This window comes from Athene cunicularia (assembly GCF_003259725.1).
Source record: "Athene cunicularia isolate RWA chromosome 3 unlocalized genomic scaffold, athCun1 chr3_part1, whole genome shotgun sequence".
Classification (NCBI taxonomy): domain Eukaryota; kingdom Metazoa; phylum Chordata; class Aves; order Strigiformes; family Strigidae; genus Athene; species Athene cunicularia.
The window spans coordinates 105,645,838-105,671,077 of record NW_020799097.1 but is presented as its reverse complement, the minus strand read 5'-3'; the positions used below and the strand labels follow the sequence as shown (position 1 = coordinate 105,671,077).

Here is a 25,240-nt window from a genome sequence, read left to right as displayed (position 1 = left end):
GGGGGGGGGGGGGAATCCCCCTCTCGGCAGCCGGGAAAGTGTCGCGTTTGGAGGTTTCGGATGTAAACACAGAGGTGGACGCGGCGGGGGACCGGGGAGGGACGGAGGGAAGGAGGGAGGTGGGTGCCCGCCTTCCCGCCGGGGACTCCCGCTCCCCGCCGGCTCATTCATTTGAAGGCGATTTTCTGTCTCCCTGCCCCCCCCGCCCCAGCTCTTCTCGGCGCCCGTTCTGTTTCCATAATCTTCTTTCTGGATTGGTGCAGGACCCGCTGAGAAATGCGGCTCGATAGCCCGAGCGCTGCTCGCTCTGTTCGGGGACGTTGTGCTCCCTGTAGGCCTGTCCCTCAGTTAAACAGCTGGGGAACCGAGTTGTTATTTTCCTCCCCCCCCGCCCCCTGGAAGATATTGTCTGCCTTGCAGTTGGATTTGAACCTTCTTTGTCTTAAAGATGACCGTAAGTCTTGAAGTCCTTTGCAATGCAGCTTGGCAAAATTTGTATGACGAAAATCAGTGAACTCCTCTACTGCATAAAAGTGACGAGCCGTTAGAATTTTCTGTATGTATGACAGTAAAATCCTAATTACATCTTTTGAACTTTACGGGTTACCCCCCCCGCCTGGTGTGTGTGCTTCTTCCAATGGAAAGGGTAGCATTGCAGTGGGAAGCATGAGAACCATCTCCCTGCTGTTTTGTTTAGAATTGTGTGCCTGTATTTCCCTCTAGTTTTCTTTGTTAGCTGTAGGTATTTATGTCCTATGTTATTTTAAGCTTTGTTTTGTCTTGTGATAATTTATTTTCACTTATTCAAGTTGCTCATGATACCCTGCAAATAAAAAGTTACAACTTAGAAAACTTACAGTTCGTACCCAGATCCTTTAAACAGAGGTGGGTTTTTTATTGTCTTGACAGTCTTTAACACAATGAGTGCTGTCAATCTAGCAAGAGCTGGCATAAATATTCTGAGAACCCCTGTGTAAATTCAGGTTTTTTTAATTGTGCGAGTGATGCTGAATGAAGTAAGCTATACCAGCAAGACTGCTCTTTCGCTGATGTAACTGTATGTGTGCTAGGACTTATGCCAGCTTGGAGGGAGCACAAATATTTCTCTTAACCAGCATAACAGGAAAGTGTCTAGGTTGAACCTACCCTTAGGTTGCTTATTTAGATGTTTGAATAGTTGACTTGAAGCAGTCAGTAATATAGGCAAATGAGTATATTATAGATCTGAACCTTTCTACCTGCTCGTGAACACAGAGCATTAAGATGGTAAGAGGGAAATACAGTTGCACATTGGATGGTTGTTCTGCGTGGTCATCGGGTATTTCAAAGAAATCTGACCTCAAGAACACTTGGTTCCAAGCCTTTTGAAAAAAGAAGCAAACCGTACCAATTAAACTGCACAGGCTAAGAAAATGATGTGGTTAAAGAAGTATTTTCTCTCTATAGAGGCACTATTAAATTGACTCAGTTTTGTTTAATTGGTCCGACTCCAGTACAATGGCAAGCTTTCACTGCACGCTCTCGCTTTGGACTTGTTTAGACTACGATTGACAGTATATTTCTGAAACGTGTTTAAATAGTATCTTCACGCTGTATTTTGTTCAGGCAATGTCTTTTAATGTCTGTTTGCTGGTCAAGGCAAGTTGTGATGTGGGAGGAGTGACAAGGCGGATGGCACAAATGACCAGTGTTTCATATGTAGCTCCTCTATTTGCAGGTTAAATCTTAACACTTAAAAACATACTTTTGACACGAGATTGATGGTCTCTGGTAATGCATAAACTGCATTCTGCCATTGCTGTTCTGCAGGTAAGTGTGCAGTTGGTGCTCCAAAGAATACAAAAAGAAAAAATACTGAGTTGAGCTGGAGAGGAAAAAAAAAGCCTTCTGTTTCTGTTGTCCTTGGCATGTACATGTGCGAGAGCCTATTCTTCAACCATCATGAGCCTGAACTAATTCTGATGATTTCATGTTATGATCTTGCATCTTGTCTGGGTGGTTATCTGGTTGGTTACCAAAGAGCAAACTGGTTTTCCTTAAGTCAAGTAAAACCTAGTGTCATTGTGAAGAGCATCTTCATATTATAAAATAATCAGCAATTCAGTAAGACACAAACATCAGTGGTACACAAGAATCAATTCTTGCAGAACCCTTGTATTTGAATTTAAATTATGTGATGTTTGAGTAGCATCTGTTAGGGGTTTTAAGTTGCTGATAAACTTTGAATATTAAATATCCCAGTTAAACGGTCTAGCCTAAGTATGAAGTTACTTGGTTCAGGAGGCAGCTTGAATAGGGCTTGTGTGTGTGTATCTCCCCCGCTTTAGGTAAACAGCTGATTCCCATGAACACCTGTTGCTCTTATTGTGTTGTGGTTAGCTGACTAAGTACTCTTCTTAATATAGTTTCCTGAATGCACTTACTTCATAATAGGTATCCAGGAATAGGCATATTCAATGAGGTTTCCATTTACCAGCTGACTGGAATGGGGAGGGGAGGTAGGTAGGATCTATGTAACAGCACAATTTGGTCCCCTGGTTCTAGTGATAGCATAACTTCCAATCATGCAAGAATAACATGTGTGAACAGACTTTTATTGAAGCATATGTTGAAATCTGTATTACGGAAGCTGATAAACATAACTCTACTGCTAGAGCTGGGATTCCATGGCGAAGGTTAACTGAACTATCTTAAATTTTTATTTTTTTGTTATCTAGCTCACTTTGTATGATAACTCCAATAAAAATAAATGAGCTTTCCAAGATACTTTTTTTTTTTTAATCAAACTGTACAACCTTCCCTTGGGATTACTACATCCATTTCTTTGTGTGGGAAAGAATTGTTTTTCATTAGTGTGCTAGTCAGAAAGCAGACTGCTTAGTCTGGTTTCATTACCCAAGTTACAGAAACTGGGAAAGAAACAGTATTTTTTAGAATTTTAAATTCTAGTATTTCTGGAGCCCAGAATATTCTTTTGTGTTTGCAGTAGGTTACTATGCATGTCATATGTGTGAATTTAATTCCGTACCTAGGGCAGGCAGCTAAATTATATATTTTTGCCTTTTTAGAAAATCATGTCATATCCTCACTTGTTTTTTCCAAGGTAAAAAGTAATTAAATTTGTGGTCTCTAAACCATATTAAAATTTCTGCTTATTTACATTTTGCATCTTTTCTGTGCAAGAATGTCGCTTGAGAAGGAAATTCATGTTATAATTTAAAAGTCAGTGTATTTTGTGCCTGGGTTAGTAAAACTTCATTATATTTTAAATGTTGTACTAAGAAATCCAATACCGTGCTCACTGTTTTTTTACATCTTTAATAGGTGAGTGAAAGCCCGCAGCAGAAGTAACAAAACATATACCTTTTGTTAGGACTAGGAATTCTTGAAGGAACCCACACATGTTTCCTAGGGTTTCCAGAAAAGTGGGAACAAGAGAATTGTATTGTTAGTGACAGTAGTATAGTTCAGTCTACTGTGATAACTGCAGTTATTTAAGGTAAGTAGCAAAGCCATTAATTTCAGTGGTGTCATTAAGTTATTGTGTACATCAATATGTAGGGTAACACTTTGGAATTGTGGCTTTACTTTAGTTTTAATACTTGCACAAATAGTGTGTTTGAAGTAGAAAGCTTAATTTAGTTGAGAAATATTTGGTAAAATGTTGGAAGTGCAAGCAGGCAGTTAAATTAGACTGGATACGCATAACTGCAACCAATAAAGTTCCTAAAATTGCTCATATCTCAAGAGTAAAATTGGTGGTGTAGGCAGGGTTGGTTTGTTTTTTGGTGTTTTTTTTTCTTTCTTCAGGTGGATACAAGAATTCAGGTTACTTTCCTTGTTCTTAAGTAAACTAACAGATGGACTGAGTCATCCGTCTGATAGAAGTGCAGTCTTTAGCTAGAGCACTTTATTTGTGACAGTTGCAAGTAATTTTTGGACAGGTTGTTTCTACCACCTGATATGGAATCTGACAACTGTTTTACCCTTAAGGTCTCTGGATAGTTTAGTGAATTATTTTGATAGTAAAAGTATAAGTCTTAAAAAGATTACTGTGTGAGTGGAGGGTGCGGGCATCGGAATACAGTTTTTTAGAAAAAACTATTTATGACCGTCTTAGCAATTATGTTGTCAGCCTCTAAAAATTAGAAGCAGTCTGGGAGTGTGTATAATTCAGGAATGCTCTCTGGAAGGGTATGTACGAGTTTTTTCTTGACTCTGATTCAGGGCTTCATGTTGTTTGTTGTTGGAGGTCAGAAAACAAGACTGAGTTAGTCAGTGTCCTACTTCAGACCACTATAGCATAAAAGCCTTTTTTCTACACTTCCATAAAAAGGAGAGGAATTATTCTTCCAGCACCTGTTTCAGCGGATGCTTTGCTAGCACGCTTATACCCAAAGTGACGTATCTCGGTGCTGCCTTAGGCATGTGATTGGAAATACTTCGTAATGAGGACTGCTTCTTGCCATGCCAGTGCATTTCATGCAGAACTGTTACAGAAGTAGGTTACTGAACCGCTGGATAGAGTCATTTGCTTTCATTACTAGAGAGCAAATGTATTTTGTGAAACAGATATTATTCCCTTCACTTTGACCTTTCATCTAGAATTGCTCTTGACAGTTCATGCCTGCTTCCACTCAGCAGTGTAGAAATACATGTGCCAGCTCTCTAAACATCCAGACATGTTTAGGTTTTAAAAGTGCTGTAGTGTTGAGAGAAAGCAGAAGATACGTGCTTTTTATGTTTAATTCAAAAATATCTGACTTTTAGTGGTAGCTAAAAGTAAATGTAGCAGAGACAGAAGTGACTCAAGCCTTGTTGAACAGTTTCATTATGTTTAAGTAATTTTTGATAGTGCCTACCTCACTCCCTGACCTCACCCCTGCCTTTCCTTGCCAGTCCTTGTGAATTGTATAAAACTGCCTTGTGGTCTTGGGTTGTTGGCATCTCTCTTGGGATTAATAGGGGAGCAAGGGCACTTTCGTATCTGTCAGTATTTAAACCTGCCAGATGAAGAGCCAGTGTTGTGTCCCTACTGTCCCTCCCCTGCCCTAACTTCTCATGTGTTCTCACAAACCTGGAAAAGAGTGAGGTTTGTATGTAGCTTTTTCTGTTGTTGAATAACATATAGTATCTTTTTTCCTTTTTTAGAAATGGCTGCACTATCTTATTTTAACTTTCAAGTTTTCTAACTTAAGAAATAAAAACATATCTAAGTAACTGAGTCTGAAGTAGTTTTGCCTTGTTCTAAAATGCTCTGTACCAATACAGGTTTTAGAGAAAAATGTTATTTTGGATACTGCTATTTAATTGTTCTAATAATTGATAAGCCCCTCCCCTGCTATCACTTACTACAAGTCTCCTTCACTGTAACTGTTTCATGACTAATGTTGTTAAAGTTCCAAAAAAGAACGTAAAAATCATGCTTGCCACCTTTTGACAGTCTTACGCATGTGCTGCTCCTAATGTTATAGTTCTGTAGACACTTACGGGCAGCTTATGGAACTATTCCCTGGGAGATGATATGACATTTTTCTGGGTTTACTGCCCAAATGCTAGTGACAGCCTGGCGGAGAAAATGGGACTGCTCAGTGTGACGTGAGATGAATTGTCGATCTACTTTGGATTAGTCTTTCCAGTTGAACTGCTAGTAATAAGCACATGTTTTGGGCATCAAGGCAGAAGTTAATGTGAGGAGCTGAAGTAAGATTCTCTTGCTTTCCGTGAGTAATCTTTAGGCAGGGCACATTAAAAGAAAACAAAGTTAATATTCAGGGAAAAAAAAAAATAATCTGCCCTTAGTTTCACATACTGAAAATTCTCCAGGTGAAGCTGGCTTTTATAAAGGAAGAACAGTAAAAACTATTTCAGTTTAGTCCAAAACTAGTATGCTTCTTTGCCAAGTGTGTAAGCTGGTGTTCTGTTTTTTTGTGTGGTGGTTTTTTTTTTTTAATATATTTTATTTTATTGTTTTTCCTTTTTGTTTTTTTAAATTATGGTAAAGAAAGGTGCTGACACCCAATGAAGTATGAGGGAGAGAAGTGGAAACTGATTGCACTCCAGAGGGTGACACAGAAATGCTACTTTGCTGGACTGGTGTGCTGCCAGAAATAACTCTTTAAACTCCTGGTTTGCAGCACAAACAAGATTGGAAGGATTTTGTTTCAAATGTTCTCTCATTCTTTTGTTATTCTTCACAAATTTGAAACTTCTTTTCTGTTTCCTGAATCAGGTTACAAAGTAATCTATACTTACTGCAAATTCCATAAAGAAGGTGAGGTGAGATTGTTGTGTGTTCTGAGTACACTAGCCACCTAGTTTAAAAGAGAAAAAGTTTTAAAACTTGGAATTTAGCAGAATAGTAAAAGAACAAGAGTAATCATTGGTACAGCTAAAGTCTCCATTATGCCTTAGTTGCAGTTTTATAGCAACTAGAGAAATATTTTAATTTTCTTTCTAGAGGAAATAAATTTCTATGTACGTGTCATTCTCCTTAAAGCGATTTCCTAAAATATAGTTTAAAAATTTTTTTAGGCCACTGACTGCTGTTACTTTATTGAAGATTACCATACAGTGATACCAGATTTTTAACTGAAACGCTTTGAAGGGCATGTAGTTAAGGGAATGTTTTATTTTGGTCTCATCTGGCTACTGGTAAATGCTTTTATATTTCGGTTGTGTAGACTGGCATACATCTTAGTATGTGATCAAACCATGACTTTTTTTTTTTTTTTTTTTTTTTTTGAGACTTCTATTGAAGTTGATTTTTTTTTTTTTTTTTCTTATTGTATGGGATTGAAAATGCAAATACTAAATGGGAAGATGATTAGGATTTTGTTGTAGTTCATGTATTTCCAACAAAACTGTCAATATTGCTGTATTAGTGGTATTTTTACTGACATTGGTGGAAAGAGGCGGTTGGCATTTTTAGGTTCCATTCAGCTTTCTGGTTGGCTTTGCAAATCTGACTTAAGCATATGCTCTGAGTAAATTTGGGCCTTGAACCTGGTAGTGTTGCTGCTTAAAATCACTGGCTTTTGAGACAGCTTTTGTTAAATAGAAATGTTTTTCAGGTACCAAGCTTCCAACTCTAGGCTAGTAAGAGTTTTTCTTTCCTAGCTACTGTAGATGTTCATGTCAATAATGTGTTACAGTGAACAATATACACTGCTACTTGTTTTGAAAGACTGTTTTCTCTGTATGTTTTCCTCTTCTATACAAACTTCTTTTCCCTTCTTTGCTTTCTTTTAAAAGCTTGGACTTTTTTATAAACAGTGCATAGTGATGTGTACACCTTTTATTTTGTATCCTGTGTTGAACTCTTGTTGATATTTGGGGAAAGTATATGATCCTTTTGGCAAACCATAGCCCCTTAAACAATACTGACTCTTCCATAAAAGTACTTAGTCTTAGTTAATGGAACATATTTATTTTTTTTTCTTTAACTTAAAATTGAATACAGTGAAACTTCACTAGAAAAATTTGTACTGTGTTCTTGAACACATTTACAAAGCCCATTTTTAGAAAACTGTTGGCTACTGTGGATTAAGTTAAATTGACTTTACAACTTCAGAATAAACATTGTTATCTATTTTCTGAAATAGATGGTGTGGCCAGACTGACAAAAAACAAATTAACCTAATTTGGCAGAGATAGTAAATCAAAGTAGTGAATGACAGCATTCTTATGAAAATGATCAGTGCTGAAGTTCAGCATTTCTGTATGTACATCTAATCACTGAACATATTCCTTAAAAGCAAGTATAGTTTGGTTGTAGTTATGTACTACTCTAGAAAAAATACAATTTTTTTTTTTTTTAAATTACGTTTAGAGGTACTTTTTTCTGGTTCAGAATGCTCCTGCTTTGATAGAAGTCTCTGAATGTAGTCAGAGCTCAAGGAGCTACTGTTACAATTTAATTTATTGAATCACTTTGTGGGAGCAGAACAGGAGGATGGCACAGGAAGTAGCTGGTACTTTGTATCTCCATTTGGTTTGTCTATGTATATGAAATAAACGTATTTTGAACACAGTAGCCTTCCTAGTCAGATATGAACCATCCGGTCTGAAACTGTGTATGGATACAGCAGTCACTCTATATAGTAGTCACTGCTTTTCTCTTGGTTAGAGCCTGCTCTTTGAGGGGTGAGTGAAAACGTGAAAGACCTACCCAGTTCTGTGTTCTGAGCAAGAGAAGGCTGAGAAGATAGGTACACCTTAAAAGGTAGAAGGGAATCTATGTCTAATCATGAGTAGAAGGAAGAGCAGATGAATGGCTAGAGCACTGGAGTAGTAAGTTGTTCCTAATAAACTCAAACAGAAGTTGAATCTGGTACTTCAGCTGCTTCTTCGGCATTACGTGTTTTGGAGAGTGATTGAGAATGAGCTTTTGTAGCATTTCAGTGGGATCGTTGGGTTTTTAGCTACGAAGTGAAAACGCAGTAGTGGGTTTCAGATGAAAATTTTGATTTGAGATAGAGGGAGAAGATCCAAGTATCAAATACATAAAATAAGTAAATTAAGAAAATCTTGCACCCTAAAGGTCTTGTGCTGTAATCTCCAGGATTGTGGTAGTACCATTGTTCTAGTTTCCACAATATGGTGTGATGAGTCTAGTAGCCTTTAGTTTAGTGATCAGCTCAGTTAACTGCATCATGTATTAATTATTCTCAAAAGTATTACCGCTGAACTTCACAACTTAGTTATAAGGTCAGATGTAAGGTGTAGAAATCTGGACTTCTGGGTTCAGGGACTTCATTTTATATTTTGGCAGTATCTTTGAGTAGTCTTGTCATAAAGTTTGGAAGAATAGTGTATCTCAGGCTTCTTGGTTTGGCAACCAAAGGCTATTCCTGTATATTTTTTATTTCCTTTATTTGATGATAAAGCAGTTCCATGTTCCTGTAACTGTCACTGTTTCCAACAGTAGCTAAATCCACGAATGGATGGCAGTAAGATAAACACAAAGATTGCCTTGCAGGTTGTGAATACTGTTGCTGTATCTGTGTTGCTCTAAGGATATAAACAAGACAAAGGTTTTATAAAGAGAAGCAATATCTTTTATTAGATCAACTGCTGCAGTGGTGGGGAACAGGACACGGGCAAGCTTTCAGACATTCAAGTGCTGAGTTTCTGAGAAAGTTATTCAATTCTTTGGAGACACCATGTGGAGATTTTGTACTGTGTGGATTGTTGCAGTCACGTTGCAGATACAGGTAAATGTTGCTGTGTGTTTTAGTTTTTGTAGGCAGCTCATAGTTTTGATGTCTGACGTAGTAGCAATATTTGCTATAATTCTTATACCAAGGAATAAGAAATCAGGTGCTTGTAAGCAGGTAAGCATCTGTAGAATACTATTTAAAATTGCCATTTGTTTTTGCATTGCTCTGCAAAGATGTCTGCATAAAGAAGTAGAGAGTGCATTGCAGAGAAAAATGTCAAAAAGTAAAACTGAAAATACTTTTCAAGTGTTACTGTTCCCATGTAAAGTGTGAAAGGTGTATTTTCCTTTGAGGCATCTGACTACTGGGAATTACTGGAAAAAAACCTGCTTGGAGTGCCTTGTTTGAGGAGCCCATCTGTGTTATTTTTGTGGGGATGTGGTCTTGGTCACGAGTGTGACTTGTGTATAGTAAAGCTGTAAGATGCAGATGAAAGTGGATTGCACTGCAAGGATTGCATCTTTAGACATGACTAATGCTTAATAATACTTAATAGTAGGATTTTATTTTTGCCCCGTTGAAGTCCCTAGTTAGTCATCACAGGATGGAAGACTGTACAGTTAAGCCAGTTCTGAATACTCTGAATATCTTGCCTTCAGTTCATGTGTATCCTTTTCTTAGGGCAGATGGATGCAAAACAAGCAACCTTTCCTCTTGCACTCCTCCCTGCCCCAACAGTAAACAGAAAACACTCTTTCAGATAATGTACTCTTAACCTCTGTGTGCTGCTTGCGTATGAAGGTGTTCACTTGTTTAGGATTCCCAGTATTTGATGCACAATCTTCACCTACCATCAGGTATTTGATTTCTATCTGGTGCATTCTGTGGCTCGCTTGTTGTGAGTAAGGAGGGAGAGAAAAGTGCCTGTATGGTATGAGAAATCCTTGGCTGTTTTGAATTGGGAAGCGTATGTAAGCTTGTTATCTAGGGCGTATATAGTAAGGCCTTCATAGCTGTTTTCCTTAACTTGTTCTTTTGAATAAATTGCACATATTTTGTAAGTGAACTTAAGATGAAGACTAAGCTGTTGGCGTAACTCTTAGGAATGTGTTCAGTTTTGGTGATTTATATAGTGGCAGTCTCAGTATTCAACATCCATATATTTGAAATCTTGAGTTTTTTCCTTCTGAATTCAGCTGAGCTTCCTGTCTTCAAGTATGTCTGCAGTTGGGATGGGTCTCACCCCAAAGCTCAGCCATTAGATATTTTTGTTGTAACTCTCAGGGAGCTTACCATGGCCTTGTCTGGGAATGGAGAGGGTGTTTAAAAAAAAAAAATCACAACAAAACCAAAACCTAAAAAAATGAGGACTCTCCCCAATTTGGTGTTGCATATTTCTGTATAACTTATAATGAATGTGTCAATCCATCAATTTCCCAACCAATTGAGTGACCATAATTTTCCTATCTTTCGAGGAAGGGGGAAGGATTTTTATGCAATTTGTACTGTTCTCCACAAAACTTTTCTGTGTAGAGGAACATAGTTTAGATGTCCACACATAGTTTAACTTCAAAATTCATAACAGATCTTAAATTTGAAGTAGTTAGGGTTGATGCTTTTTTTTGTTTTGTAAACCAAAACCAGTCCCCCAAACACACACACACAGAGCAAAACCATTTAGAAACAAAGCCATAGGCTTTTCTTCTAGAATTGGAGAGCTTTAGTTTTTTTATGTAGTATGACAAAAATCTGGTATAAAACGATGAAAGCGTTCCACAGTTAAGAATGGAAATTTTCTGCATCTAAGAACTTTTTCTTGGACATTGCTGTAGAATTAAAATGTTGCTGGCCATATGCACTGTAGCAATGAATTTTCTCTGAGCAGCACCATACCCTACGATCATTAAAATGTACAGAATCATTTTAATGTAAACCAGAGTAAGTGTTTGGTTAGGTTGGTGACAAGGGCAATGTTTATGCCAAGGATATTCTGTCTCAGGAAGACTGGGGTTAATTGTAGCTTGGCAAGTGAAAAAAAAAAAAAAAAAGTTCCATATTGTTTTTCTGCAGTAGATTCCTGTTGCTATGCAACAAACAGAATGTCACTTAGAACAGGATATATTAAATTTGTATTCCCGGCACATATCTCTGCACGTTCATTTTATACTTTAACAGGAGGGTATGGTTCTGACTTCCTGTAGGACTGTAGTATGAAGTATATATTTGAGTTTCTATTCTGGTGCTTGCTGTAGCTGTGGTGACGTCAGTGTACTTGCAGAGCCTTTCTTTGTTTTCAGAGGGATGGGACACCTGTGCAACACAAGCAGGCTTCCAACCAGACAAAAAGGGGTGGTGGTTATCTTCCCCGAGGTGGAATGGTATTGCCAAGCAACATGTTAAGACTTCAAAAGGGAGAAATTTCTTGTATGGAAAAAATATTAAGCTATGAATTCTGAAAACCTTTAAATGTGATGCAGAGAAAGTTAATGCAGATGGCACTATATGAATCTTTAAACCAAAAGATCCAGTTAATTTTTAATGAATAGAATTCACTTTGATATTTGAACATGTTGATACTGCCCCTCCCTATCTCCCTGTTCCCTTCCCCGTGCTAAAACCAACCAGTCTCAGCATCTAAACTCTCCATTTGTTCTACATGGATTCTGGAATAAATGTTTAGGGCGTGTTTTGGATAACTACCTTCTGTGGCTCTGGAAGCAGTAATTAAGTAATGGACAAATGACAACATCTGGTAAGGCATTATTTTATAATCTAGTTAGACTTCCATAGTTGAAAAGAAGGCAAAAATATTTGAAAGCTTGAAGGATGTTAATTTGATGACTGAAATACAGAAACTTGAAAGCTGTGGATTTTTAATACTGTGCTTTTAAGAATAAAACACATGCATTGTCTTACGTGCTATGACATTTATCCTGTATAATAATCTGTTTTATTTTAACCAGTTCTCTAAATTTTATTGTGGATTTTGAAAGCCAATTTACAAAATGTAAGCTGAAACTGAGTTAGATGCTAAAATTAGCAGGTCAAATACTGTCACTTTTTCTGGTCTAAGAACTGAAATATGCCATTGTCTAACATCTCTCTAAATTGTCAGTCTGAAGCAGATTTGCAAGTAGCTTGCTTTTTTTAAATGTTACTGTAATTTTACTTATGTGTGGCTTCTTAATGAAGCACAAGGAAAGAGTCAGAATGAAGTTTCAAAAGATTCAAGCTATCTCTCAGTACTGTTCTCTTGCTCATTTTGCCAAGGGGGTGCCGCTAATATATAAAGCATCATTAATGGAGCAAGCGGCCTTTAATAATACCTTTTTTTTTTCTCTTTAGTCTGCTGCTTAATTCAGAGCTCAAATGCCAGACCGTTGCATGCCTGTTCTCAAGCAGACCCAATAAAAACGGTTTCTCTATGTACACAAAGAGAACTTAATGCAACCTAAAAAAATTCTTGTGGCATTCTATATTTGGTGAGATCAAACCTGAGCTCTGTTACAGAGAAATGACTTAGACATGGATAGGGGATGCTTGGGCTTTTTGCTTTCTGTTTTGGAAAGATGAATCTTTGCTTCTGTTGCAGAACTGTTGGCGAGAATGAGAGTACTGCCTGTGGCTTTCAGTGCTATGGTGACTTGTGTTAATGGTATCTCTTGGCACAGGAAACAGTAGGAATTTGTAAAGCTGCCTCCTCTTCCTGAGGAGGGGGGCAGAACGTAATTTAATTGTGAAGCTAATGGTTTCATCTGTAACTTTAATGAAATGAACTTATTTTAATGTGTAGAATGAAAAAGTTCTAGAATATGCACAGGAAATTGGGAAACTTGAGATGTAAGTTTTAAGTAGTAGGTTGGTAGGCTACTTAGGTAAATCTTAAAGTGGAAAATGGATGTTGTAGGACAAAGAGCTTTAAGAAGTTAAATGCCTTAAAATACTACTCAATTCATTTTTATCTTCAGGTATCTAAACTACCCCTCCACTTTCATCTAACTGGACCCTAAATCCAACTGTAATGTTGCAGGAGTAGTCTCTTGATTTCTGTTATGTAGCCCACCCTCTCCTTTTTCCTCCAAGTCTGGTAACAGCTATGATTTTGCTGACTGCATCCAGGGCTAAGGAAAATCTCCACAGAAAATTTCCAAGTATAACTTTGGGATGGAGAGGCAAATGATTAAAAGCAAAAATTAACAGCTAGGAACAAACACTGTTAAAAATATTTTTTTTTTTCCTTCCCTCCAATCTTTCTTCCTTTTTTTTTTTTTTTTACTTTGAGTGATTTGTACTGTTGTGCTTTATAGTATAAAGGAGCAGCAATTGGAAATGAGAAAAAAAAAATGCAGCAGGTAAAGCAACAATCCATTTGCTTGTTAATGGTTTCCAGATTGAAGTAATCAGTGTATGGATAGTATATACTATCTAGATTTTTTTCTTTTTTTTTTGAAGCTCAGGTGTTATGCTGCTATAAATAGGGCTATTACAAAAGAGTCAGCTTTTCATATCCATCTTCCCCCAAAATTGAAATTAAATTGGGGCAAGTCTTGTAGATTTGATACAAGTAAACCAAAGTTTTCTTTGGCCGTTGAAAAGAAATGAATACATTTTTTAATGTATGCGTGCTTGGTTATACTAGCCTACCAGCTCTTGGTCATTAATTAATATCTGTGTACACATACACAATATGCAGAATTATGTAAAAAAGGATGTGAATGATTATATGCTATTTTTCCTCCCCTACAATAGAGACTGGATACTGGTTTGCAGAAAGAATTAGGTTGTGGTTTGAAGGCTGCTTTTTTTTTTGTTTTAGGTTGTTTTTCTCTGTTGCAGAGGTTGGAAAGTCTAATGAATGAGGTAGGGAGCTGCTGAAGAGAATATGATTTCATGGTCTCAGCTAAGTGTTTTCCACAAGAACTGACTGGTTTTATTTTTCAAAGAGTTTCTGTCCTTTGGTGCTGGTTGATTCAGAGCTGTTGGGGATCTTCCTTAGCTATGTCCTGACTTGTTTTCTTATTGAGTAACTTAAGATTCTGGGCCTGATCTGTCAAGACATCATATTTTTCAGCATGTACCTTAATCCTTCAGAGCACAGAGAACATTATATGGACACTGAAGACAAAGGGCCCTAGATCATCTTGGATTAAATGATCATCAGAAGACTTGGTACACCAGTTACTGTGCTTCAGCTCTCCAGTGGAGCACACAACTTCCCATCTGTTTCTCCTTTAATTTCCAGTTTTTGCTAATTTCTTAAGAAAAGTATGTTCAAGTTTGAAGCTCTCAAATTGTGTATTTTATGACACTGTGCTTAAACCACAAATAACTTCTGAATTTGGTATTCAGAACAAATTTTGATTAATGTGCAAAGAACGTCACTTCACAGTGAATAATGAGGAAACCTACTAGGTGTTAATTTACTCCTCGGTCCTTCCATCCAAAGTCAGAGGTAGTCTGAGAAGAAAGGTGGGAGGGGCGAGAGGAGTAAGTATATAACTCTTGTACTTTTTTTTAACTCTGAAGGTTATTTTTTTAAACCATATTACAGCATAATTTCTCATGTTCTTTAAAAATTGAAATAATAAGCCAAACATAATGTGCCATGGTATTTGAAATACACATAGATTTGGAACAGCTAGATTCTCAGTGCTACCTATAATCAGTGTAACTCTTGGTAGCTCTTGTCCTGCTGGTAGAGTATACATGTGAGGAAGCTGAAACTGTGATTACAAAAGTGTGTGCTTACCAGAGAGGAACACTAGCTCCAGCAATCTAAGTTCTGGAGGAATCTACGTTGTGCTTAATCAGAGTTGCTAAATTCAACCAAACTTAAGATCCATCAATATTTATCCATCAGTTTTTGAGAGAACTAGGAAGATCCTTGACATGTAGTTCATTGTTCTAATGTTTTGTGTGGGTCAGACCATGTGGCTTTTTCTGAAGATGATTTGTTCTATGTTGATCTCTCCTGTACCATCTAACTAAATGTAATAGGTGATGTTCACCTGTCTTACATAATGGGACAGTCCACTTAAGTGACTCCTTTTAGATATTTGGACATGCAACTGCTCTATTATGAATGATGAAATCTCTTTTGACTACATGGCAGATATAGGCCTGGTTATTAAGGAGGGAGCTGGTGTGGTACACTTTGAGCAGCAAGAAACAGGTTTTCAAAATAACTGTACATGCTCTTTGGCTGTATCGTAGGAGGCTCTGGTGAAAAATCATGCCAGGGAGCAGTTTGGGCAGACAGATTTTTCTTGCAGACTCTGGTCTGTAAACTAGAGTTTGGACACCTCAGTTAAATATATCTTTAATCTGGGATGGTGTCACCTCTATCAGGAAACTAACTCCAATTCTGAAATATCTTAGGAGTTTTTGTCTCATTATGTATTTTAAATCTTTATATTAAGGCTTCCATACTCTCTAACTGTGGAAAGTAGACAACAGTTTATTCTTTTCTTTGACGCTACCTCTAGAGTACATGAGTGCTTATGTTTCTCCTAAGACTTTTCAAGATAAAATTCACCAATTTCATTAATCTTTCATTGTGGGCTGTTTTTTAGACTTCCTGCCAGTTGTTACTCTTCTCTTGGTCTGCATATTTTGGAATATAAGACTAATTGTTGTCTAGTCTGTCATGTACTGATTTCCATCTGTTTCCTAGAATATATCTAAATGTAGACCTGAACTTCTTTTCTCTAGTTGCTTTTCCAGTACACCATTTTTATTCAGAATTCTTACCTTGTCCTTCTTTCTGTTTACATGTTGTTCTGGGTTTCTGTCCTCTTTGATGGTAGCAAGCATAATCTTCCATCTCTTTATGGTTCTGCTGCAGCACAAGCATTGCACAATTGGACTTGATATATTTTCTTGGACTGTAGCATTGGTAACTGCTATCTGAATATGGTTTTCAAAACTCCTTCCTGTTTTCCTTACAGTAATTTTTGTGTATATATTTCTTAGGAAAATGTCCTGTAAATTATGTCAAAAACCAAGTCATACTACAGCATCTGCTACTTCTCTACGGTAATTAGCGTAGGACTCCAGAAGACCTAGAGAAAATTAAACTTATTTGATGTTTGTTCTTAAGTAATGGTGAAGATGTGTTTGTTTCTTGTTAGCAGGTTTTTACTAATAGTCTGTGCTGCTGTTTTTCTAAGGATTCAAGTTAAACACAGGATCTTTATAAACTTGACAGCTTGCTTCCTTCCCCATTCAGAACCTCGCATCCGCTCCAAGAGGTAACCATTGGGCCACAGGCTTCTGCAAATCTGATTGACATCCCTCCATGGTCTAAGGTTCTGAACACTAGCTGAAAATACAGTATTAGTAATTTCAGGGGGGATCTTGCTGAGTCTTTCCTCAGCTTTGAATGGAATCTCTTTGGTGTAAGCCCAATGACTGCATTCTTCTGATAATTGAGGCTATGACATTCAGGGTTTTCTCATGGGGAAAAAAATCCATAGTAAACGCAGACACAAAGTATACAAAAAAAGTCATCTTTCATGGTTAAAGCTTGCAAATTTTTACATAGTTGAAAAAATGAGCTTTGTAAAAAAACAGCATGGAGCAATCTGTTGCTAGCATCACTCACAGACAGTATTGCAGAGAAAAGACTAAAGTGTAAAGAGTGAGAATGGTATGAGATTCCCTGGTAACATTTGAGGTATCGTGTCGGAGAAGGATTACCCTCTTGGGATCCAAGTAGTGTGTAACAGTTTATGGGGTAAGATGTTGGGCTACAGCCTATTGATAATAACCTAACAGAGGGAAGAAGGTTGGTTTTACAGGAATAACCCTCTTTTTACCATGAACTCTTGTCTTGCTGTAGTAGCAACTGCAGTATGCCTCAGATTTTGTTCTTTTACCTGTGGTACCTGTGTGTTGTAGGTACCTGATTAAAATCCGTTCAGTTTGACCCGGCCTGCTGTTTGCTGTGGTGCATCGTAGCTGCATCCTGTACCAAATCTAAAATGCTTGAACTTGCTGTGACTTTCAGGAGAAACTCAAGGTTTTAATCAGAATGACGTATATTGTAACAGGAATCTACATAGTTTAAAAACATTCAGGGAAGTCCAATGCATTAGAGAATATTTTGTGACTTACAGTCAATATGCTCTCCTATGGTATAAAGTAAGCGGTTTTTAGAGCAAAATGTTTTACTTGCAAATAAATCTGATTGAAGTGGTTTTCGTTTGTACCATGAGAGTTAATTTTGCTGAGATGTAATTAGCAGTAGTCATGGCTTCTGCACCTGGTAAAAATACTACCTGAAAAGATAGGCACAGTTTGCCTTCTTTGTACACAGCTTATTTGTGTTTCATAGCAGCCTGAAAGTGTTGGAAATACTGCTACACAGGGTTATTAAATACTAATTTTCTGTGTAGCTAGTTGGTACACTTAGGGGATAATCTCTTAAAGTGGTAATCATGGATTACTTATAGAAGCTAGGTGAATTTTAATTAAAAATTGCCAGTATGACAACTTCTGTGTGCAAAATGGCTCAAAAATGTGGAAACCTTTTCATTTTACTTTTCTTTTGTGTTGCAACAAGCTACTATTTGTAGTTATGGTCTTTTCATGGAGTTCCTTTAATCTACTGTACACTGCTGAGTATCTTTAGGTTTAAGTGAGTAACTTCGTGCTGCTTGTCTCCCTATCAGATGTTAGGCTTAAAACGCTTCATAGATAATAGGGAAGAACAGATCAGAAGGGGAATGGGAGTGGGGAGAGTGTTCAGGCTTTTTATCCAGCTCTAGTGAATGCATGTAAGAAAGAATTTAACTTAACTGTACTAAGTAAAATCCAAAGTGTGAGGTAAGTGACCGTTTTTCTTAGCATCACATTCCTTTCAAAAAGCGAGTGTTGCTTTTCACTCCCACCTGTACATCTTAACTAGCGGGGCCAGCAAAGGCACAAATGAAAATCTGAAACAGATACTTGCATTTTAAACCTCTGTAAGTGGAGTTCTTAATGAAACAAGTGCTTTCTCTGTTCACTTGGCAGTCAGTGACTTTCTCTTAGCTCAACCTGCCAAGTGCACTTTCCAGCTGATTACTGTAGGATTACAGATACCTGTAGACGAGATGATCAGAACATCCACAAGGCCGTCTTTATAGCTTGGATTTTAGCCCAGAGGGTGTGGAGCTGCTACCAAAAAAATGTAATAAAAAGGACTTGGTTGGTAGTGGAGTTTTCAAACATGTTAAAGCATATAGCTGTTCTTGTTTTCTGTGTTTCACCTCAGTAACTCAGTTCAGTTCAGGGTTTTGGAATTTAATTATGCTTGGTCAAAATAAATGTTGTTTATGAAGCTTATCTGATCTGTGCTATGTCTAAACTTCAATAAATGCTGATAAGCGTTGTCTAGCACTTGCTAAAATTGCAGTTTATCGCGAGCTTTGTGGAAACTAGAAAGAGAATCATATTTTTGTCTAAACCTGTCTGCTTTTTTGGCATTCTTTAAGATGTTGAAGTTAAGGGAACATTATTATTGAACATTATTTTTTGTAATGCAAATTAAAACTATTTTTAAAAATGCTGTTTTATTCTTATAAAGGCTTTTTTTTTTTTTTCCTGTGATTTGGATTAACTGGACAAACTTCAGATGAACTATCAATCCTAAATTTAGTTTGCATTTTCACATTTCTTTTGATGTATCTTGTTTGCAAAACAGGTTCTTTGTTTAAATCGGGAGCTGTTGTTTCCTATCTTTAGAATGTCTTGATCTGCGGTTTAGGCAAGGCTTGGTTAGCTCAAACCACTTTAAATTTGCTTAAGCACATTTTCAGAGATTATAATTTAAAAATCCATTTGAAAAAGTGGCTGCAGGGTACAGAAGCCCCAAGACTTCCCCCAGTATTTCCTTAGTTTGAGGAGAACTTCAGTGACAGCCTGTGTACTCCGTGTGACCATGGTGAAAAATGCTGGGATTATTTGCAGCTCTATTTGATCCATGGAATGCACTGCATCTATTGTTAGCTCTCCAGCGGAAGCAAGAGCAGGAGTTGTTTTTCTCTTTTGACATTGTCTAGCCAGACCTGCTGCACTGCTGTATCACTCTTGAGTAGTTAAAGGTGATAGTATTGGCAGAGTTCCCATACTTTTAGGAGCTGTGGGGGAGCTGAAATGTGGGATACCATAATTTATGTGGTTGGTTTTGCTTTTGAATTCTTAAGGCGACTGCAGGCAGTATATCTTGAGAAGCCTATAAAGGTCACTGTGTTCAGTTTTCCCGTTTAGTTTAGGGACTCTTGGAGTTATAAGCGCTCTTCCTGGGTAATTCCTTACCACTGTATATGTGTGCTAGTAATGAGGACAAGATTGTTTACATCTAGCTTGTAAATATAACATCATCACTAACCCACATACGTGTGCTTCTTTACTGTTGCTTGTTGAAGAAGAGATTGTAATTTTTTTTATTTTTTTTTTTTTACCTTCAGCATAAAATTTGGATACTGAGCTCTTCACAGTTTCATCGTGGAGTGCACAGATCTGTTTGTCTCAAATTCAGGCTTAGTCTGCATTGTTCTTCAGCATGTTGTCTTTTTAAATTTCTTACATCTGATACCATGCTATTAGAGAGGCATGTAGCAATGCTTTTCTGATGTTGCCTGATAACTAGAGAACAGGCCTTTGAGGGACTTGATTTAGGTTGATTAGTTTGTTATGATATATTAGATAAGAATATTTCAAAAGTAGTGTAGCAATAAATTACCTATGAAATCATGCAAGTAGGTTTGAAAGCTTTTATATCTAAAATTATTGTCAGATTTAAAAAAGAAAGCTTGCAAAGATTTCCCCAGTGTTGATCTCTGGGCACTGTGGCTGTTTATTTAAACTGGGACTTCCTTCTGACTACTTAAAACAATAGAAAATGACTCTTAATCTAAGACACTTTGCTTCCTATCTTAGATTTAACTCCCTTGATAACAAAACAAAGAAAACAGGATGTATAATTTAAGACAAATTTCAGATTTCTAGGATTCCCTACCCATGGAAAGAGTTAGGTTTTGTGTGAACTAGAGAGATTTCAATATTAGAGTAGCATTAAAAATGAGACAAGTATCCTGTTGAGGCAGACCAATAGTTGATCTAGTCCCATACTCTGTTCTGGAGAGTAGTAATAGGAGAAACTGCTTGGAAGAAACTACCTGCAGCCATTTAGCCATCCTTTTCCTTCCCTCTGCTGTCACTCTAGAATCCATTATCTGTTTCAAGATGTTTTGGAACATTCCTGTTGTTCCCTTTTTTTTTTTTTTAAAAGAACCTCTTATCCATGAATTCTTCTAATGTTTATTTTTGGCTTCCTGATCTTATCTGTCTCCATAACTTCCTGTAGCAACATAGTCCAGATATTCACTGTCTTTATATGTAATTTTTTAAGGGTAGTAGGGATTGATGTGAAGTCAAATCAAAAGTTCAAATTTGGCAACTGTCTTCACTTTTCCCCCTTATTGGGAGTTCTGCTTCTGTTAAGCAGTCTGTTTCACAGTATGTAAGTATAGTGAATATAGTTCTTTACAAGTGAAATGAAAAGGAGCAATTACGTTGCGTGTCCTGCTCTAAAGCCAAAAGGGCATTGTTAATTTTCCTCATCATGGATTAAGTGGATATGCAGACAAAATAGTTTAGACTATCCAGATAGCACCTTCCAATTTACTCCTTTTAGCAAATAAAGGTCTGCACTAGTAAGGAAAGATCTTTCTAAACATTTTGACAATTTTTTGACAGGTTACTTTAGTGATTGCTCTAGCAGTTTGTAATATTTTTATGAAACCGTTTCTATAAAAGTATTCTTCGTGTATGTAGCATAGAGGCAATACATCTTGCATAATTTTTATGGCTGGAGGGAAGAGCTTGAAACTTGTACAGCTCCGTGTGTATGATTTACATTATGTAAGAACAGGGCTTCCTTGCAGCTATTGCTTCAGGTCACTGTCCTGCAGCTGCACCTTGTTTGTTATTCATATTTTAGGTCAGTATAGTTTTGCTTGGTTTTCTTTCATTCTCTCTTTTTTTTTTTTTTTTTAAACTATATCTAAGTAGCTGTATTTAGAGCAAAACACAGAAAATTGAAGTAGAAATCCTATGATACAGAGGAATATTAAATTTGCAAGCTCAGTACCTGTAATGCAGAAATTCTAGTACTAAGTCATCTTTAAACTTTATAAATTAACAGAACTCTTGTTTGTCAGGAGAAAAATCACTAGATTTTTATGGTGTAGTAGTATCGGTTGACTCTTTCACATTCCTTTCCTCTATCTTCTTGTTATGAGAGTTGTAAAACCAAGCTGGAGAAAACATGGTGACCTCAGAAGATAGTTATGGTGGCAGCACTCTATATAGCGTGACTTCTTTGAAAGAAGTGTTTTACTTGACACTTGAGTTTTTCAGTGTAAGTGTTTATTGCCTGGAAAAAAAAACCCACCATCTATAATGTCACAGTTAAAATCTAGTGAAATGCTTGAAATTATTCCTCTTTTAACTTGTATGCTGGCTACTACATTGTTACTGTTTTTATTTGTGGGTTGGCGTAGTTTGCATATCATGAATAATAGGACTAGTCTTGGAATTTTAACATAAATTTCTGGATGTTTTAATTCTTAATACGACACTAATGAAGGTTTTGGGCTTGATTTCTTTCTTATATCCTCTGTTATCATGAACAGTAGTAGTACTTCTGTGATGGAAGGTGGCAATTTTGGGGGTTTTGGATACTGAAGAGTTTAACAGTCTAATGTTGATGTCCAGGCAAGAAACTGATGACTAACTCTTCCTGATTTGTTCCAGGGGATCTGAAATGCTATTTTTAAAAGTGTACACACAGAAAGTATATTTACTTACAGCAAGAATTATTTTTGTCTGATAGTTGTTAGCTGTGAAGAATAAACATAGCTGTATGTAAGAAAATACAGTAGTGATCTATTTAATTCAAAATTCAATTAAGTTTCCATGTCAGGACCAAAAGCTGTCTTTATTACACTTGTAAAACTCATGTTGAAAGAAGCGGAGGTTATGTAATACAAATTTAGGCCAAACTATGTTCTTTTGGATGTTCTAGAACAGTGAATGATGCAGAAAAGGCCTTACTTGTCTTGTATGTTATAATTACGAAGGGCTTGCACCTACTGAGAATATATACTGACCATGATGAGATGCCTTTATATATAACTTGTCTAGAACTCAATTTAAAGTGGATAACTTTAATACATAAAAACTCTGCCTTTTTGTTTCCTTTAAAAAAGGTTGTGAACTTAATGAATGATCTCTTTGATCTAGTCAAGATGCCAGACTTTGTATTTAACTATTTTGTTTCTCTGCAGTATTTTTTCACACAGCTAGCTGCGAAAACTAAATGTAAGTTCTTTTCATGTGTTTTATTTTATCCTGGGAAATTGACCTTCTTGACTGAAAAGGTATTCAAGGTTTTATTTGTTTTTAAATAAATGAATGTGTTATAAATGTGTTTTTTCTGGTAATTGTTTTTGTAGACCTGTATCATAACCTAAAGTACAAAAAATACTGCAATAAATCAGTATTCCTACTAAAATTGTATTGACCACAAATTGGTAATGAAATTCTGTTTATAGCAACTTGCTATTATAATTGAATCATTTGGTTTGAGTTTTATCACTGGAGTACCCAAAATTGAATATTGATGAAGGCTGGACATGATTCTAGCTGTCGCCCCATAAATCTTGCAGAGAACAGCATTTCTTAGCTGTTGTGATTCTACATTGGTGTGGAGAAAAACCGAACAAAAAGCGTTATGTGAGAAGAAATATTTTTCCTGTTAAAATCAAAATGATGGGATTGTTAGTTAAATGCAAGTATAGAGATTTCAGGTGAATTAAATCTAGGCTACATCAGGTAAACTAAACCTAGACTACAGTACTAATCAGTGTACAGTACAGTACATATTAATTTAACGCTATGGCTTTCTCTTCAGAGAAAGTGCTGGTGTATTGAAATTCTCCTTGGTAAGTGTTCTTGGCTGTTAGCAGGCTTGTTATCAACCAGAGAAGGGGTCTGGAGGGACCTTTCAGTCACAAGAGCCACCACACCCAGGCTGCTTACCCTAGCTGTTAGGAAAAGTTTAAGTGGATTCTGCAATAGCTCACTATTTAGGTAGACACCACTTAAAACTATGAAATGTGGCACAATGATAGAAGTCAATTCTTCGGCTTCTGATCATAAATAGACTTCTGAGACATCAGAAACTGAGTGTAACTCTTTGTTTAAGGTATAGGACTTGATGGAAAGTTATTTTAACAGCCTCAGAATCAAGAATATAGGGCTTTGTAAGGCAGTTCTTACCTGCTGAAGTTGTCTAGTTTTTAAGACTGGAGACTGCTTTAGACTAATAAGGTGATATCAAAAAGTATTTGAAGTTCTTCTAAAGGTTTGGGTAGAGAGAATGTTCCTTATTTCTTTAAATTAAAGATATATTTTCCTATTACAGCTATGGTTATACAAGTTCAGACAATGTATTCAAGCTAAAAATTGGTATGCAAAAAACAAGGACCTGTTGTCTTTCAGATTGCACTTTGAGTCAAATGACGTGCACAGAGCAGGAATATGAGCAGGAATTCTGCAAACAGACCTTGTGTACCTTCTGACAGGTGTTTTTAAATTCATTTTGTTAAAAATGTAACCTCTCCATTTATGCTGAAGTCAAAACTTTTGAAAACATAAAATTGCTGCACATATCTTAATGAGTGCAAATATCGCTGATATATGCAAGTTTTAAGTCTGTCTAAGCTTCCATTAGCTAGTATTTCTGAAAAAGTGACTTTGTATACAAAAGGGGAGCATGAATAGCACCAACTCAATTCAGGGACAAAGAACATGCAAACTTCCATATATCATTTTCTTCTCTGCTTTTTTTCAGACAGATTTGGATCATTCTGTTACAAAAATCAGAAGAGAAGGTTCTGCATTTCCTTTTCATTCCTTATACATATTTATGCACCTAGCATGAAAGGTCATTCACAGTGGCTGGAGTGTTGGAGAGCAAACAGCAGGTTTCAGAACAAACACCAAATACCACAAACCCAAAATGCTTGAACTTTTTTAGGAACAGCGAGTTAATAGTTCTTCAACCTTCAGCGGTCAGTTGTTTGAATCTAATTATCAGAGTTGTCCCAATTTATCCAAATACTGCAGGATTACAGGGGAGAACTGTTGCCCAGTTTCTCAGGGAGAAAGACTGATTGCTCAAGCATTTGTTGTTACTTACTGCTATGGCAGTAGTAGCAGCTAGAGGATAAACATCTGAAGTTATTGATAACTAAAATTAGATTAGACTTAAATATGGACTGCAGCATCTGAGAAGCTAATGCATGTAAACTTCTTGCAGCTGTGCTGCCGAGATGGTGTGACCTCTAGTAAGATCATGAACAGATACTAAATTGCCAGAGTTGCAATTGCTAGGCACCTGCAGATGTTTGTGCTGGCTAGCATCCTTGGGTTTCTAGAACAACTCAAGTACAACAGTGTTTTGAGCAATTTGGTAGCAAAGTTGGCAGTGCACTACATGTGAAGAGAAGCTGTCCATGCTCAGGATTTTTGGAACCATCTGTACCCCAGAACTTTTAAAAGAAGCTGATACAGATCCAGACTGTGTGAGGGGAAAAACTTTTGCATTTTCTTACCAGCTGGAACAAGTACCATTTGAGTAACCACAGTGGAATGAGTTTCACCAGGCACCTTTATAATCTGAAACAACTGAAACTTAAGTTGAGTAATACTAAACCCAAGATTATCAGTTTTATTATATTAAAAATTCTTGGGAACTGCAACCAAGAGTCTGTTCCTAGACAGTTTAGGGATTGGTTGTTTCATTTTAAGGAAAACTATTGCTAAAGGCTAATGGGTTCTCCAAGTGATAAAGACAGATAACACTTGATGTTGATTACTCATCTTGACTGTTCTCCTTTCCTAATCTCCCATCATTTGTGATTGCCATCTGTAAGGATATATAGTACTGTGTGGAGTCTCTCCTGGTTCTCAGAACAGTAATGTAATGTAAATGCCTCTGTTTTGTTTCTTCACACAGCTCGCCCCCC

At 36.9% G+C, this 25,240-nt stretch overlaps 1 protein-coding gene across 1 annotated transcript in view; it reads left to right on the top strand.

Annotated features, from left to right (window-relative positions):
* The first annotated feature begins 336 nt into the window (after positions 1 to 336).
* Positions 337 to 25,240, top strand: part of ENAH (ENAH, actin regulator) — a 99,836-nt gene continuing 74,932 nt past the window's right edge. The window contains exon 1 of the mRNA XM_026844894.1: positions 337 to 454. The gene's annotated coding sequence lies outside the window, so the exon portion shown is untranslated. The remainder of the gene's footprint in view (positions 455 to 25,240) is intronic.